This window comes from Telopea speciosissima, chromosome 1, assembly GCF_018873765.1.
Source record: "Telopea speciosissima isolate NSW1024214 ecotype Mountain lineage chromosome 1, Tspe_v1, whole genome shotgun sequence".
Classification (NCBI taxonomy): domain Eukaryota; kingdom Viridiplantae; phylum Streptophyta; class Magnoliopsida; order Proteales; family Proteaceae; genus Telopea; species Telopea speciosissima.
Genome location: NC_057916.1, coordinates 70,219,479 through 70,236,221, shown reverse-complemented (window position 1 = coordinate 70,236,221; position 16,743 = coordinate 70,219,479). Strand labels below are relative to the sequence as shown.

Here is a 16,743-nt window from a genome sequence, read left to right as displayed (position 1 = left end):
CACGGCCTTCCTTCCATTCCTACCAGTCTGCTCCTATTTCTCCGCCTAGTAAGTTGAAATTAAAGTTCTCTTTCTCTTACATTTGGCTTTCCACTTTGTGCCTCGTTTTGGGGGTTATTTAATAGGGATCATAGTTGTTGATGCAACGTGTTTAGAGTTTAAACCGTTATCTAGAGGTTTCAAGATCTCTCTTTCCTTTACTCTATATTGACTCTTTACATTAATTTCATATTTTGCCACTTGTCTTGCATCTAGAGCATCATGATCTAGTGAAAAATTACCCCAAAAAAAACAGAAGATCTAGTGACTTACTGTAGATGGGATCCACATAAGATATTTTCATCCTCTCAAATTAAGATATTTTGATAATGTCAAATTAATGCTTATTATATCAAATATCCATCTGACATATGACCCGGCTATGGTTGCTCAGTCATCTGTGCCGATCTGTTGTTATTATAGTAAGGGATAAAATTTCGCTGCTATGGCCTACCAGGATTGTTCCTGCTACATGTACGTGGCTGAACCTCCATTTATCTTTTATTATTTAATGTTAAAAAATAATAAAACAGAAATTTAACTGAAACGTAATCTATTTGCTTAACGTTAATTTAAATATTTTTTCAACTTTGCCCTTTTGTTTGGGATACAATAGTAAATTAAAAATAAGAGATGCAATGGGAATCAAACACTGAACCACACTCTCGCCTCTTCTTCTTCTTTTCTTCTACTTCTTCTCAGTTTACACACACAAAACACATATAGAAGGAGTTCAGAGCCTCTTTCAACAAGAATATCTTGACGTATAGAAATAGGTAAGAGTTATAAGATCAAAAAAACATTTTTTTTAGGTGAATAAAATTTCTGAATATTGTGAATAATTCCTAAATATTCAAGGAATAGATAATTCAGTCTACAATATCAGGCTCCATAGAAACTCGTTGCTAATAACTTGAGAAATAACTAATTCGAAATTTTAAAATATTTACAAATCTTAATTAAATAATTACAAGTATTGATCAAATTTTTGTGAACTTTTTGGAATATAAGATTGAATGCTTCACTTAATCGGATCCCACTTACTCCATAAACTTCATGATTATATTTTTTTTCTTCCAAAATTATCATCTCTTTAAAATTTGCAAGTCCAATTGAAAGTTAAGGGGAGATCCTCCTTTGCTGTTGGCATTAAGGGTGTGCATTATCAACAGCTCCCATTAAACATGCTTCCTTCCAGCACTGCAAATGTAATATACCTTGGAACCCTATAGTTCTTGTTTGTTTTTTAAAGGTGATACAGTTTTCTAGTGGAGCTTGGAGACAAAACGAGTAAAAAGAATGAAGAAGAAGTTTCATACGTTTTGTTTTTTTGATAATATGTGTTTTATTGTATGTAAACCGAGAAGTAGAAGAAAAAGAGGTGAGAGCATTGCGGTGTTTGATTCCCATTGTATCTCTTATTTTTAATTTAGTATTGTATCTCTTATTTTTAGTTAAGTTTCTGTTTTATTATCTTTTAACATTAAATAATACAGGGTTAATTTCACGGACACCCCTGTAAGTATACAATATATCACAGACATACTAAACCTTATCAAAATATCAACCGTCCCCCTAACGTTAAGCACCGTTAGCACCTAATTAAAATCGAAATGTCCATTTTAACCCCATTATTCCTAGTGCAACTGGGTCTTTCTCCCCTATTGCTTTCTTGGTTGCCTTTATTTGTCCCACAATCCCAACCCTCGGACACCTAGAAGCCGACGCGGAATACACCGTTGCAGCTCCGACACCGGCCTGCTTCAAAAGATGCATCACAGTCTTCATCCGGTCACAGTATTGCATGTATCTTCTATCCACATAAGCAACAGAATTTGGAGGAAGAAAACATACAGTATTATAGTGAGATTCCATGAAAAGAAAAATAATAGAAATTTTAGAAAATTAATGAAATGCTCAAATTGTCGTGACGTGAGCATTAATGTGAAGGTCCGCAGTCGCTCAATTAGTTCAAGAATCGAGTCTTGAGACCCAATCAATCAACCACCCAAGTAAAAGTAGGGTCAAATTTCCAACTTTCACAGAGATGAAAAGAACATCTAATAGAGAAATTGGGAGTAAAAATATGATGAAAAGGAATCAAATAGAATACCTCTTCAAGCATGGAAATCAATTTAGCTTTTCATTTCTGCAATTCAAGAAGGCCTGGGGTGTAAAGAGATTGCCTGCAAGAACTATTTTCGTCTTCCCATTGATTGGTTTTCTAGGGCTTCTGCTTTAGTTGATCTGTCTGTTATATTCTGAGTTTACAGAACTCATTCAAGAGCTCCTGAGCAGGAACCAAGTACTTTGAGTTCTTGAGCTCGAAGTGATGAGTCTGTGTTTGATGAAGATCATTTGCAACAACTTTTCTCAAAAACATCTTCCGGCATATACTGATGTTGATGACTAGTCGTTTCTCTGAGCTCAAACGACTTTAATCCAATACTAGAAGGCTTGTTTGAATTGAGAGAAAGAGATAACCCTTGACTCGACCACTCGTTTCCTTCACAGGGTAACATAGAAAGCCCCTTTTCCCTATTCTTGATGCCTCCGCCTTCAGACCAAGGAAGACGATGAATAGAGTGTTTTGGGGTTTTACCCTTAAGGGTATTATGGGAAGTTCATCTTGTGATAAGGGTAACTTCGTCATTATGAAAGAATTAACAACGATTTAATGGCACAGACCTAACGGAGTGGACTAAGTTGAAATAAAAAAAATAAAATAAGGGTAGTCTATGATATTTTTTCAAAGTTTGGTATGTCCGCGATATATTGTATACTTACAGGAGGTGTCAAGGAAATTAACGCAATAATAAAAGATAAATGTGGTTTGCTAAGGTTCAGCCACATACATGTAGCAAGAATAATCCCGAAATTTTATCCTAAAGGGACAATTACAATCACTCCCCTAATTAAAATTGGGGAAGTAGTTTTCTGTCCGGGAGTGTGGCCTATGCCAGCATTCTCATGTGTCTCTCTCTCCTCCTCAAAATATGAGGGCAGAGATGTCTTTTCAAATGGGAAGGAGAGAGATAGACTCATAAGAGTGCTGGCATAGGCCACACTCCTGGAGAGAGAACTTTCTCCCTTAAATTTGACCTAGATTTACTCAAACTCCCCTACTTGATACCCCCAAGAATGCAAACTTCTACCCTTCCCTCTCCCTTAGTATTTTAAAAACCCCATACTTGCCCTTCCACCTGGTAGTTCCACCGCCCATAATCGGCTCCCCACCTTTTTACGTCCCCGTCCTCACTGCCTCACCCCCATGCTGCAACTCCCGCCCCACCTCCTGCAGAAGCACGTCGTCTCCCTGCCACCACCCCTCTCTCTCTCTCTCACTCACACTCTCCCCTTCGAGCGAGAGAATAAAACTACTAGTGGAGGGGGCATATCAAACAAAGCCCCATGCATGCTTGTCCATTCTAGTTCGGACACTAGAAGCAGTGCCCACTTTTGCTCCATACTATGTGTTTCCCTTCCATAGTGCCAGTTGTCTCGCCGCTGGTTTCAGAACTCCAAAAAGTTGTCTTCTCCGATAAAGACTATTACAGTGGTGCTATTTAACACCGGCGTGAACAGCTTGTACAACTCTAGTACAAAAGAAACTCTGGTCAATCTTGTCTTCCCATTCATGTTCCGACAGTGAAGGAATGAGATGCTTGGTAAGAGGAAAAGTTCTCAGGCCCAAAAAATGGGGAAGCATTGAACAAAGAGATCTCAAAATGGGTGTTGCTTCTCTCCATGATAGAGAGAACGAAAGAAGTATAGAGCTTGACGCCTTTGTGAGATGCCAAACAGTAACACAAGTCGAAGAAAGGAGAGTCAAATCACTAGCGCGACTACTGTAGCGTTGGAGTTGACGACGTTTGAACTTGTTGCAACGAGGAATGGTCACAGGGGAGGAATGGTCTATGATCGGAGGTGGCTTCATATCTGGTGTAGATGTTGGCAATGGAGGAGCACTAGCAGGTCTTAGCAACGCAAGAGTAGCTATAGTGCGATGCACAGGGGGCAAGGGTGCAATGGTTGGGTACACAGCGATGAGGAGGCTTGCAAAGGAGTTGGGTGTGGCGACAGTTACATCGAAGAAATCCAAAAACAGCGGAAGAGCTAAAACCTCAATGTCGTCTTCTTCCAGGCTTCAGAGGGGGGTGATGGGGGAGGATGAGTGAAGAAAAAACAAGAAAGAACAAGAAATCATGCCACCGGGGAGAGAATCACACCACTGGGGCAGAACGACTACTTCTTGACGGCGTTTTTGTTCAACTTCTCAAGTCCTTTAGACATAATAGAATTTCACTTCCAATTTATTTTAAAACCCCTTTTATATCCATGGCTAAAAGAACTTCAGGGAAGGGGAAGTCATAAGAAGCTTACAACTTCATAGTTCACTAATTTTTTTTTATTTTTTTATTTTTTTGTTGATAAGTTAGTTCACTAATTTGATTGCTACAAGTTGCACCCTTTAGAAAATTTTAATTGAGGACTTGAGGTTGGTAGAATCAAAGGAATATCTATTGGTTCTTACAATGTTGGTATGTTGAGGAATTTTTTTTTTTTTTTTTTGGGGGGGGGGGGGGGGGAGGGGGAAGAGGCTCAATGATGTCAGCATAAAATTGAAATTATATGCCTCCACCTGAAACTTTATAGCACCTCCCATTTGAAATTTCCTAAATACCCCTCCTATTTAAGAAGTTTCCTATTCTACCTCTTTTTTATACTACCCTTCTTCACCCGAAACTGCACACTAGGCGTGAGACTGTAAGAGGGAACCCTCCCACTTTTTTTTATGCATGATGACTTAATGAAGAGGGAAACAAACTTTAAATTCTTTTGGATAATTTCTTAAGGGGTTGATGTTCTCTGTGCCGCAGCGTAGCCTGCGCCCAGACACATGGACCTGCCATTCAGGGGGCAAGGTGATCGTTTCGTCTACCCCCATGTGTCTAGGCCCAACCTGCACCCCTAGTGCAAAGAACAATTAGCCTTTCTTAAGACACAACGTAGGTATATTGTTCCATCAAAAAAAAAAAAACAAAAAAACATTGGTATATTAATGAGCACAACTCATAGATTTGGACGCTTTTTCCCCTAGTAACAAAGCTTGAAGGATCAAATCCATTGTAAAATAGTAGTTTTTCATTTCATCAATGTCGTTCTAGAACAGCATTGCCAAAAGTTACAAATGTGATGCTTTGAAGTAAACCATTAGATTCCCTTTAAGTTCACAATTCTCAGATGCATCCAAGCTGACTGATAAATAAAGAAAAATTTTGCCTTGTCCACCAAACATTAAAATGAGAAATGAAGTAAAGCAACTGCAAGTAGTGGAACGTCGGTCATACTAGAAAACAATTTGCCCAAACAAAAAGTCAAACTAGAAAACAAAATTGCCACTTTATTAAAAGAAAAAAAAGAAAAGTGACAGAAAGTGGTTATATGGTGTTGTATGTCTGGTCCTTGATGCATTTGAGAATTGAGAGGGATGAGGCCAAACCTTCCAATGGACCTTACAAAACAAAAAAGAAGATACATTTGAGATTGAGTGTTGTCGTGACTCAAAAGATTCCCCCACGAGTCCATGGCAAAACCTACTCAAAATAGGAGAGAAAAAAAAGATATGGTGGAGGACTCACCCACCAAAGTAAGGTTCCTATATCTGGATTGTCATCCTCTCAAGTCGGGTGCATCTCACTTAAGCATTCAATTATCCACCCAACATTTAAGAGGATAAAAGATGATATTACCCATGTTTTTACGATTGGACTCTTAAGTGTGGTGATAAATTTTCCTTATGTCTCCATATTATTCCTTTCAATTATCCATCATAAATCAAAAGGTTTTACAAACTTTTTCAATTATAAAGATAAAGATTATTCCTTTCAATTATCTATCATGAACCTAGCATGGAACGAACAAATCAGTATAGGATCAGTGGAATTGGCCAAATTGGTATCGGTCTAGGCCTATCTAGGTCAATGTCCGATTTGATTCAATTTTTTTTCAAAAAATTACCTATCAGTCCAAACTAATATGGGGCTAATACTAGCCAATCTGAATACGATACTAAGCCGATACCGAATCTTAAAACCATTATAGTGACGATCATGGATCCAATCCCAAATAGGTATCTTTTTCCCAACTCCAACCCAATCTAAGGCCACTATAGGTTGATTTGGATCGGTATCGATCAACATCGATACTGTTTACTAATTAAATCCCTGAAACCCAGGGGTTTCACAAACTTTTTCAATCCTAAAGCGGTGTAAATGTACGGAGGTGAATTCGGCACTATGAGTAGACATTTAGAATAGTGAATTTTATCATTAACTTTCGTCCCTTATTGATAAAGGTATGAAATATCCTTCATGAGATGAATAAGATTGTAAAATCTCATAGGTGAAGAGATTCCCTTTTCACTATGGATGAATGAAAAAAAACCTATGGGTGAATGAAAACTCAGTCCCCATAAATGCATCTCCGTAATTCTCTTCAATCTCCAGTACCCAACAAAGGTTTCACCAACTTTTTCAAGCCTAACACGATGTTAAGGTCTCTCTAATTATCTTTAGTTTCAAGGTTGAGATGGCAACATTCTTCATCGGTATAAAAGAGGCTAAGCTTGACCAAAAAAAAAAAAGAAGAGGCTACGGCTCTCGAGGTGGGATGACTATGGGTGGAATGTGATTCTGCAATGGTGGTTTCAAGCATCCTAACCTCTAAGGTCCCTTGGGACTTCCTTCAACATTGGTGGGCTGTCAAAAATTACCTAAGGTCCATATAGTGACACATCACCCATTGTTACAGAGAGGGTAATGTGCCAGCGGATGCTTTAGCCAATTGAGCAGCAAATTCTAAAACCTCTGAGGATTGGAATGGATCCCCTAATTTCATTGCTCATTCGACTACTTGGGAAGCTTTGGGCAGACTGTATTATCATTTCTGCTAATCTCTTCTATGGCTGATAAGAGTTATCTTTATTGTAGTTAATGGCTGGTTGAGCTCTAGAGCTGCAACAGCTGTTCAGATCCCATTATTGTAATTTTCTTCTTTTTTTTTTAATACAAACTTGCTGATCTGTAGCAAAAAACAAAAAAAAAGGCTAAACAGTAGGATCAACATAATAAATTCTTCTTCTTTTTTTGTTGGAACTAGTTTTTTTTTTTTTTCCCTTTTTGGGTGGAGAAAAGGAAAACACTAATCAAAGAAAAAGAATATACAACATCTCCACCACCTAATTAAGGAGAAAATTTATCTTTACTTTTTTTCGGGTAAGAAGAGAAAACTTATCAAATCAAACAAAATAAGCAATCCTACGATAATTCACTACAAGAAATCCTATTTTTTCCGACGGTAAGAAATATGGTCCGTAGCCAAATATAATTTTCTACGACGGTTAATATAGTAGCGTAGCAGAATATTATTTTCCGCGACGGTTTGTGACTATCCGTCGTGGAAACTCTAATTGGGCAACGGTGTATATTTTCCCCCGTGGAATTGTATTTTTTCCGACGGTTAGAAATATGGTCCGTAGCCAAATATAATTTTCTACGATGGTTAATATAGTAGCGTAGCAGAATATTATTTTTCGCGACGGTTTGTGACTATCCGTCGTGGAAACTCTAGTTGGGCAACGGTGTGTATTTTCCCCCGTGGAATGGTATTTTTTTCGACGGTTAGAAACATGGTCCGTAGCCAAATATCGTAGCAAAATATTATTTTCCTCGACGGCTCTAAATTATTTGTCATAGAAACTCAAATTAGGCGACGGTGTATATTTTTCCGTCGTGGATTATACATGTATAATGACGGTATGTAAAGTTCGTCATGGATTACACATGTATAACGACGATATAAGTCTTATCGTCACGATTTTCTAATATGTTTAACGACAGTACTAAAGATACCGTCGCCCAATTGCCTTAAATTTTTAGCGGGCTCCTGAGTTTCCAGCTTCCCGCGTTCTTCTATCCCATTCCCTCATGAAACATCTCTCTCTCTCTCTCTCTCTCTCTAGCCAACCATCTCTACCCCATTCTCGCACGATGGAGAAGAGATCAGCGGTCAAGCGCTAGCTCCTCGGAGTTCTATTCGTCACCGTCATCACGAAATCGAAGTGGAAGGCCTCCCTCTGTTGATTTCTAGCCTGCTGTCATTACTGCTGGAGTACCTCCTTTTTCCGATGAGTTTTACATTTTCCGATCTCAAACCTGCCACCAACAATTTCAGTGTTTCAAAAGCCTCTCTCATCGTGAAACCCTAACCTCCAATCGGACTCACATCTCTCATAAACCCCCAATCGGACTCACACCTCTTTGATTCCCTAGCCGCAACCCCTTCTCTACTATCGCCTCCCCCATCTCTGCAACCTTCCCACTCCCTTCTCTACTGTCTGCCTCCCCCCCTCTGAGCAGTTGCCTACGGTGGCAACAGAGTTCTCTCTGCAAGGTTTGTCTCTTTCTCTCTCTCTCTCTCTCTCTCTCTCTATTTAAGGTTGAGTGCAATGTTTCCATTTCACAGTTTTGTTGAGCATGTTTTTTTTTTTGGGGGGGGGTTTAAAGCTCTGTATATGTTTAAAGATATAAGTATTTGTACAGCTTTATTTTTTCTGGGTTTAAAGCATTTGTATATCGTTTAAAGCTATAAGCATTTCTGGGTTTAATTCTTACTAGTGTCTAAGAATTGAGTAGATTAGCATTGGTCCATTAGGGGGAATGGCAGAGATGGTTTTGAGCAGAAGGTCTTTACATGGTTTTATTTGTGATTTTGGTTTAAAAACATTAAGCCATGGATGAGGCACTTCCCAAAGTCCTCTATTTCTAAGTTTTTTGTCCTCTTGCTCCACCCGGTTGTTAAATCAAAGTAGGAGGTATCATTAATCTGTGCAATACTTGATTATGGCAGTAGGCTTAATTGTGAAAATACTTGATCCATAACCTGAAAAATAATAATACTAATAATTAAATGAAAATTTGTTCTTCCTTAGCCCTGAAATTAACTGTAACTTGTTTAGAACCTCTTGAACAACTGTTGCCTCATTATAGAACAGTGCCACTTCAATAATATAATCGGCAGCGGCATCATTGATGCTTGAAGGCTAGTTACTTAGTAGTAAATGAGCCAAGGGTTCACTATTTCCTGATCTCTAATAAAGAAACTGAAATCATTGTAGTACAATCTTATATGTTTTACCTGCAGATAGAGATCAAAGTAACAAGCATTCAATTAATGGACAATAATATATAAATATAGTTTGTATTAATCATATATATATGATCACCCGCCATAGGAGGTGCAATCTCTAATATGATCCTTAATCTTACGATAATACCAAACTGCCCTAGTCCACCTAAAACTCCATAGAAAAGTGCAGAATTTTTCTCTTTTGAACAAGTCACAAAATCTCCTCTCTTCCTTCAGTCATAAAAAACTCCAAACAAGTCAAATCTCCAGGTTCATTTATTTAATATAATTCTTTTTATTCTAGGTTCAAAAACAACAAAGTACAGAATCACCCACAAGGTAGGACTGCAGGACCAGAATTGGAAACTATTGATATCTGATAAATCAGAACTCAGATGGGGTGGGGAACAAGGTCGAACAGGTCTCTAAGATGGATGAATAACTCCTTTAAGTGTGATTGAGATCCAATGGTTAAATTAGGAAATATAGACATAGTTCTGAAATTAGTAAGTAAGTTCGGAATTAGTAACTGACTAATTTTCAATAGAACTAACTAGTGGATGTGGTTCAACTTCTGGTCAATGGAAGAATACTAGTGGTGGAGGAACTATCCAAATAATCTCAAAGATCTTGGCGATTGAGAAATATAAGGAAGGAGAAGTTTCAGCAATAGAACTCCAAGAAAAGGTCGAACTCACAATATATCAGCAACACAACTCCAGTAGGTTAACGAACAGTTGTAGGGATTAAGCATCACTACAAGAAATATGATTTTTCGCGACGGTAAGAAATATGTTCCGTAGCCAAATATAATTTTCAACGACGGATACCATAGTATGTTTATTTCATGTATATCTCCCTTTTAGAATGTTTTCTGAAGAACCTCTTAATTGCTTCCTAACAAAAACGGCTATGTAATTTGTCTACCTTGTTATACCAACTATGCATGTTGTCTCATTAGACTCCTGTAGTCTTATTGAATGTAGTAACTATTATTTCTTTCAGTATTTCAAAATTGATATAAATTAGAAACATTTAGTACTTCATGTATGGTTGGGGTTTTATAGGATCCCGCTTTGCCTCACCACACCCTATATTGAGATGGATTGGGGCAGTGATGAGTTTTTGTTTGTAATTTAGTGGTGACAGGGTTGGTTTGGTTCAGTACCTAGGATATGGTGGTACAGGAATGACTAGCCACAAATAAAAAAGAGAAAAGAAAGAGAAGAATAAGAATACTTACAAGAGGGGGAAAAATCTGACTTCCAATTACTTACAGTCACCAATAATTTGTTTCCAATGTTACCTGAAATTTGCATAGTCAACATTACCAGAAAGGACCTGTAACTGAAGTCCATAAGAATCGTGTCAAAAAAATCTTGAGAAATGCACCCAAAGCTGTGAACCAATAGCCTGCTATGGTCTAGAACAGCAGGTCTGTCAATAACCCTCCAAAAGAGCAATATCAGCAAGATCTGTTTGCAACTCTCATCACAACGCATATTACGTGTGAGGAATGGGTTGCTAAAATTACAAGTGAATCCGACAGTTAGATTGGGAAAAATCAAGAGGTTGTGATGACTAAAATTAGAAATATAAGGTTAGAATCAGTAGCAAACAGCAACTTAACTGAAAAAATAGCAAGCCTTAAAATAGAAATTAAGGAACAAATTAGTATAGTAAATAGAAAGTAGCTGGACAGAATTAGAAACGAAGCCAATAAGGCTCTGTATGGCAATGTTTCTATTCTAAAAAATCGATTCTAGGTGGGGGGGCCTGCTGTCGATCCCTTTTGCCATTTCTAAGGATGTGTTTGAGAGAATTAGAGTTGGATGGAAGGTGTATGGCATAGCTCATAAAGCTGGTGAACTCCAAATTCCAAGTTCTAACTATCAGTTCATCTCATGTGACCTCTTAGACCCAATTCAAACTACAGAGAAGGTCTCTTTGCTTGAAGATGTAACTCATGTGTATTGGATCACTTGGGCAAGCCAATACCCATTGGATTCCCCTGAGTGTTGTGAACAGAACAAAGCTATGATGTCCAATGCTTTGAATGCTATTCTCCCTAAAGCCAAAGCATTAAAACATGTCTCTCTTCAAACTGGAGGTAAGCACTATCTCTCTCTTACTAGCCCTAGCCCTTCTAATAGTAAACCAATTCTTTACTATGAAGATAGCCCAAGAATTGATGAAGGTCACATCTTCAACTACATTCTTGAGGATTTGTTGATGGAGAAACTAGAAGGGAAGGTGGCTTGGTCAGTTCACAGACCAGGATTGCTTATTGGGATTTGTAATAGAACTTATTATAACTTCATAGGTGGGCTTTGTGTCTATGCTTCAATATGTAAATATCTTAACCTTCCCTTCTTATTTTGAGGTTCAAAAGAGTGTTGGGAAGAAGTTTATATTGATGGTACAGATGCAAGGCTTGTTGCTGAACAACATATTTGGGCATAAATAAATGAAAATATCTCATCTACTAAAGGTCAAGCATTTAATGTCACGAATGGTCCAAGCTTCACTTGGAAGGATATCTGGCCTGCATTTGGAATAAAATTTGGAGTGAAATTGATTGAAGAAGAAATGTTTTCATCGGATTTACGGTTTTCGGAATTCATGACTGATAAGGGAAGTATATGGGAAGAGACTGTGAAGAAGGAAGGTCTGAGACAAACCAAGATGGAATATCTAGCTAATTGGCCTTTCATGGATATCTTATTCAGATGCTCACACAAGATTTTGCTGTTACCGGAAAAGGCTAATAAGCTTGGTTTCACGATGATGTCCAAAATATAGTTGCAGTCCTACTAGATGTGGCCCTTACTATTATTAACCTATTTACTAGATCAATAAGAGATCTATTTTTCTGAATAATAGAGACAGTCTTAATTACCAAATTATTATCCAACATAAATGAGCCATTGTGAAGAGCTTTGGTTCAACCATCAAGCTAGGTCCTCGCTAATAAAAGGGTGATTAATTAAGGTGGTCAACTGCTAATATATCTGAATGAAGTAACATGTAACAGCACAATAGTTCTGCTATGGATTTGGCATAGGATCCATAGTTGTGAAGGCATCGCCTAGGTGTCCAGGCGCTTTGGTCGCCTAGGCGAGCGCCTTGGACGCCTTGTTCGCCTACTTGGTGTCACCTTCAACTTTGGCCCTCTCCACCGCCTTGGGTCGCCTAACCCCCATGACAGCTATGATAGGATCAGGTGGGATTCCTATTTCATAGCCTTCATCCTTTTTTCTCCGTTGATCAAGTAGATCAGGTTAGTTTTCTTTAAACTTTCTCTACATTGCGCAAGTTAATTCTCCCTTTTATCTTGATTCTACTTACTTTAATTTCATACTTTTCATTCATCCAAAAAAAAAATCATACTTTTCTGCTAATCAGTTTCAGCCTTACTTTACCTTTATTTCTATTCTGTGTACCTTGGTTCTTATCCTCATCTTAGATCTGTTTTAAACCTACAAAAAAGCTATTGATTTCGATCTAAGTCTTTGTTTTTGGTTTTCTTATCTCAAGTTTGATTGCAGACCATTGATAAACCATGCCCAGGAGTTGGATTGGAAAGTCAAGGGATCCAAATTTCCAACTGTCTTCACAATATAAATTAGAAGTCAACAAATTCATAGAGTATGCATTTTCTAGTATTGCAGTAGGAAATCGGATACTATGCCCATGTGTAAATTGCATAAATCAACTACGCATGACTAGAGATACAGTGTTAGAACATTTGATAGTTGATGGAATCGTATGGAATTATACGAAATGGAGTTACCATGGGGAAGGTTCATCTTCACATACAATTCACCATGTTAACACAGTGGTACATGAGGAAGGTGAAACATATGATGTTACACATACTATGTTAAATGAGATGCGTGGAATAAATACAAATGAAAAAATAGAGGATGGTGTCACCGGTGAGTGTACAGAGGGTGGGAGTACCGTCGGCGATAAATTTGATCGATTGATGGAAGATGCAAAGAAGGAGTTGTATCCAGGATGCGTGAAGTTTACCAGACTGTCCTTCATTCTTCGTATATATCACATAAAATGCCTTTGCAAAATGACCGACAAAGCATTCACAATGCTGTTAGAGTTGTTGCAAGAGGCACTTCCCGAGCCGAATACTTTACCAAAAAATATGTACGAAACAAAGAAGATCATCAAGGACTTGGGGCTTAATTACAACAAGATTGATGCGTGCCCAAATGATTGCATGTTGTATTGGAAGGGACAAGAGAAAGCCATGACTTGCTCCAAATGTGGTACTTCAAGATATACATCAGTAGATAAGAAAATTCCGGCTAAGACATTACGCCATTTTCCATTGATCCCAAGGTTGTAAAGGTTATACATGTCATCTAAAACCTCATTTAACATGAGGTGGCACTACGAGGGTCGTACAAATGATCAAAGGTTACGACACCCAGCTGATGGGCAAGCGTGGAAAGAGTTTGATAAGTTGCATCCTACTTTTAGTGAGGAGCCTCGTAATATCAGACTTGGATTAGCTAGTGATGGATTCAACCCGTTCAAGTCAATGAGTGTAAAGTATAGCATATGGCCTGTTGTTGTGATGCCTTACAATTTGCCACCATGGATGTGCATGAAACCAGAGTATCTCATGCTTACTTTGCTTATTCTTGGACCACGACAACCTGGCAATGATATAGATATATATTTACAGCCATTGATAGAAGAGTTGAAAGAATTATGGAACACTGGGGTTGTAACTTACGATGCATATAAGAAGGAGAAGTTTAAGCTAAATGCATGTTTGTTATGGACCATTAATGATTTCCCGGCTTATGCGGTATTATCGGGTTGGAGTACTAAAGGTGTTTTCGCTTGTCCATGTTGCAACAAGAATACTACTTCTCGTTGGCTTAAATATGGGAGGAAACACTGTTATTTAGGTCATCGTCGATTCCTTCCCCAAGGACATAGATTTCGACGTGATAAAAAGAGCTTTGATGGCTATGAGGAACATGAACTACAACCAAAGCCACTATCGGGTTACGATATTTTGGAGGAGCTGGAAGGTGTTCAGTTTCCTTTATTTGGGAAAGATATTATTGACAAGCATGGGAAGAAGAAGAAGAGGCGAAGGAAGTTAAAACAGCCAAAGCTTCCATTTAATTGGAAGAAGAAGAGTATATTCTTTGAATTGCCATACTGGAGATCTAATCTAATCCGTCACAATTTAGACGTGATGCATATTGAGAAGAACGTATGTGATAGTATCATTGGCACATTGTTGGATCTTAAAAAAAATACAAAGGATAATGTGAAGGCACGTTTAGATCTGAGAGAGATCGAAATACGATCAGTTCTTCACCCAAAGTTTATTGAAGGGAAGGATAAAATATTCATACCTCCAGCATGCTACACAATGTCTACTGCTGACAAAGATTTGTTTTGTTCCGTTTTAAGGGGTGTAAAAGTTCCAGATGGCCTTTGTAGTAATATCTCACGATGTGTGCAAGAATGTAACATATTAGGAATGAAAAGCCATGATTGTCATATCATGATGCAACAACTTCTTCCGGTAGCATTGCGTGGTGTGTTGCCTAAGAATGTTACCATTATATTAATACAATTATGTGCATTTTTTCGGGATTTGTGTAGTAAAGTTGGGAAAGAGGAGGACTTTAAGAGGCTTGGTGAAAGTGTTGGCATAACACTTAGCAATATGGAAAAGCTTTTCCCACCTTCATTCTTTGATATTATGGTTCACTTGATTATTCATTTAGCCCATGAAGCTAGCTTGGCTGGTCCAGTACAATACCGTTGGATGTATCCAATAGAGAGGTTAGTTTGAAATTTTTGGCTTAAAAAGTGAAGCTACTAGTGTAGGTTTCATATTATGGTCATTTTGTCATAAATTTATTTGTGTTTAGGTTCCTTAAACAACTTAAGGACTACGTGCGCAATCTTAGTCGGCCAGAGGGATCAATAGCAGAAGGATACATAGGGGATGAGTGTTTGACTTTCTGCTCTAGATACTTTGAAGGTGTGGAAACAAGGTCGAATAGAGCGATCAGAAATGCAGGTTCAACAGAACTAGAACATCCAATCTCTATTTTCTCAAGAACAGGTAGGCCTGTAGGGAAGTGTGAGATATTACGACTAGACATTCAAGAAAAGGACCAGGCTCATCGGTACGTGCTAAAGAACTATGATGGATTAAATGAATACCGAAAGTAAGTATTACATATCAATGTTCTATTTACAATATATTTATATTTGATTGAACTTTATATTTTATATGTTAATGAGAAAGTAATAGTTCTTAAGAAAATTATGTACATACTTCTAGGCTCCACAAAGAGAAGTTGCAAAGATTAATGGGTCGTAAATCTCGCCCACATCTTATTTCGACAAGACATGCTAAGGAGTTTCCAGCTTGGTTCAATGAGCATGTAAGTGCAACACATTTCAATTGTTTGGGAGCTAGGTTAGAGCCTATATCTTCTTATATGTGGCTTAATATTGTGTCATCAGATCTTGCATCTACGCCAGAATGGGGAGGAGGTGCCTCATCATATCAGATGGCTTGCTCGAGGTCCTAACTTGGATGTGAGAAGTTATAATGAATACATCTATAATGGCATCAAGTTTCGTAGTAAGTCACATGAGAAGCATAGGAAAACTCAAAATAGCGGGGTCCTTATTACGGCAATTTCAGAAGATTACTCCAGTTCAAGAGATAGACATCCTATTGAAGGAATTATCACGTATTATGGTTTGTTGAAAAAAGTAGTTGAATTGGAATATGCAGAGGATCTCAAAGTAATATTATTTCATTGTAATTGGGTTGATAACAGAAAGGGAGTAGAGGAAGATGAGTTGGGGTTTGTACTTGTCAATTTTAACCATTTATTGTATAGTAGCCGAGATCAGCTTGCCGAACCATTTGTACTTCCATCACAAGCAGAGCAAGTGTTTTACATTGTAGATTCTCATAGGCCTGAATGGCAAGTTACCATGAGGCCTAAAAGTAGGGATATTTTTGATATGGGACAGCAGGATCCGGATCGTGATGATTTAGATCAGACATATACACAGAGTACATTACAATATAGACAATATGTAGAACATTCAGGGGATGATGGTGATGCCAGTCTTAGTTAGGTAAGATCTGATGTGGAAGGTATTATAATTGACAACCCCATCGGATTGATCAATTCAATGGAAAGTTCAGATGATGATATATCAAATTGATTGAACATTAAAATCAAGTAAGTCACATATTCTTTGAGAAATAAATGGAAATGTACTGACTTAAATGCAATGCGTTCTTTATTCCTTCACTAACATTCAAAGTCCAATATCCAATAAATTCTATATCAATTTTTAGTCTTTTAGTGACATAGATTAAGCTTCTTCTCTTTTTGATTTGATAAACACAACCATAAGTTCCTCTTTCTCCAACTTGGATAAGTCGTTCTTTCTATTTTTTCGATTACTTGTTTATTTTTATGGAATGCAAGG

At 37.8% G+C, this 16,743-nt stretch overlaps 1 pseudogene; it reads left to right on the top strand.

Moving 5' to 3' along the window:
- The first annotated feature begins 3,932 nt into the window (after positions 1–3,932).
- On the top strand, positions 3,933–12,030 carry LOC122653816 (annotated as a pseudogene).
- The last annotated feature ends 4,713 nt before the right edge of the window (positions 12,031–16,743 follow it).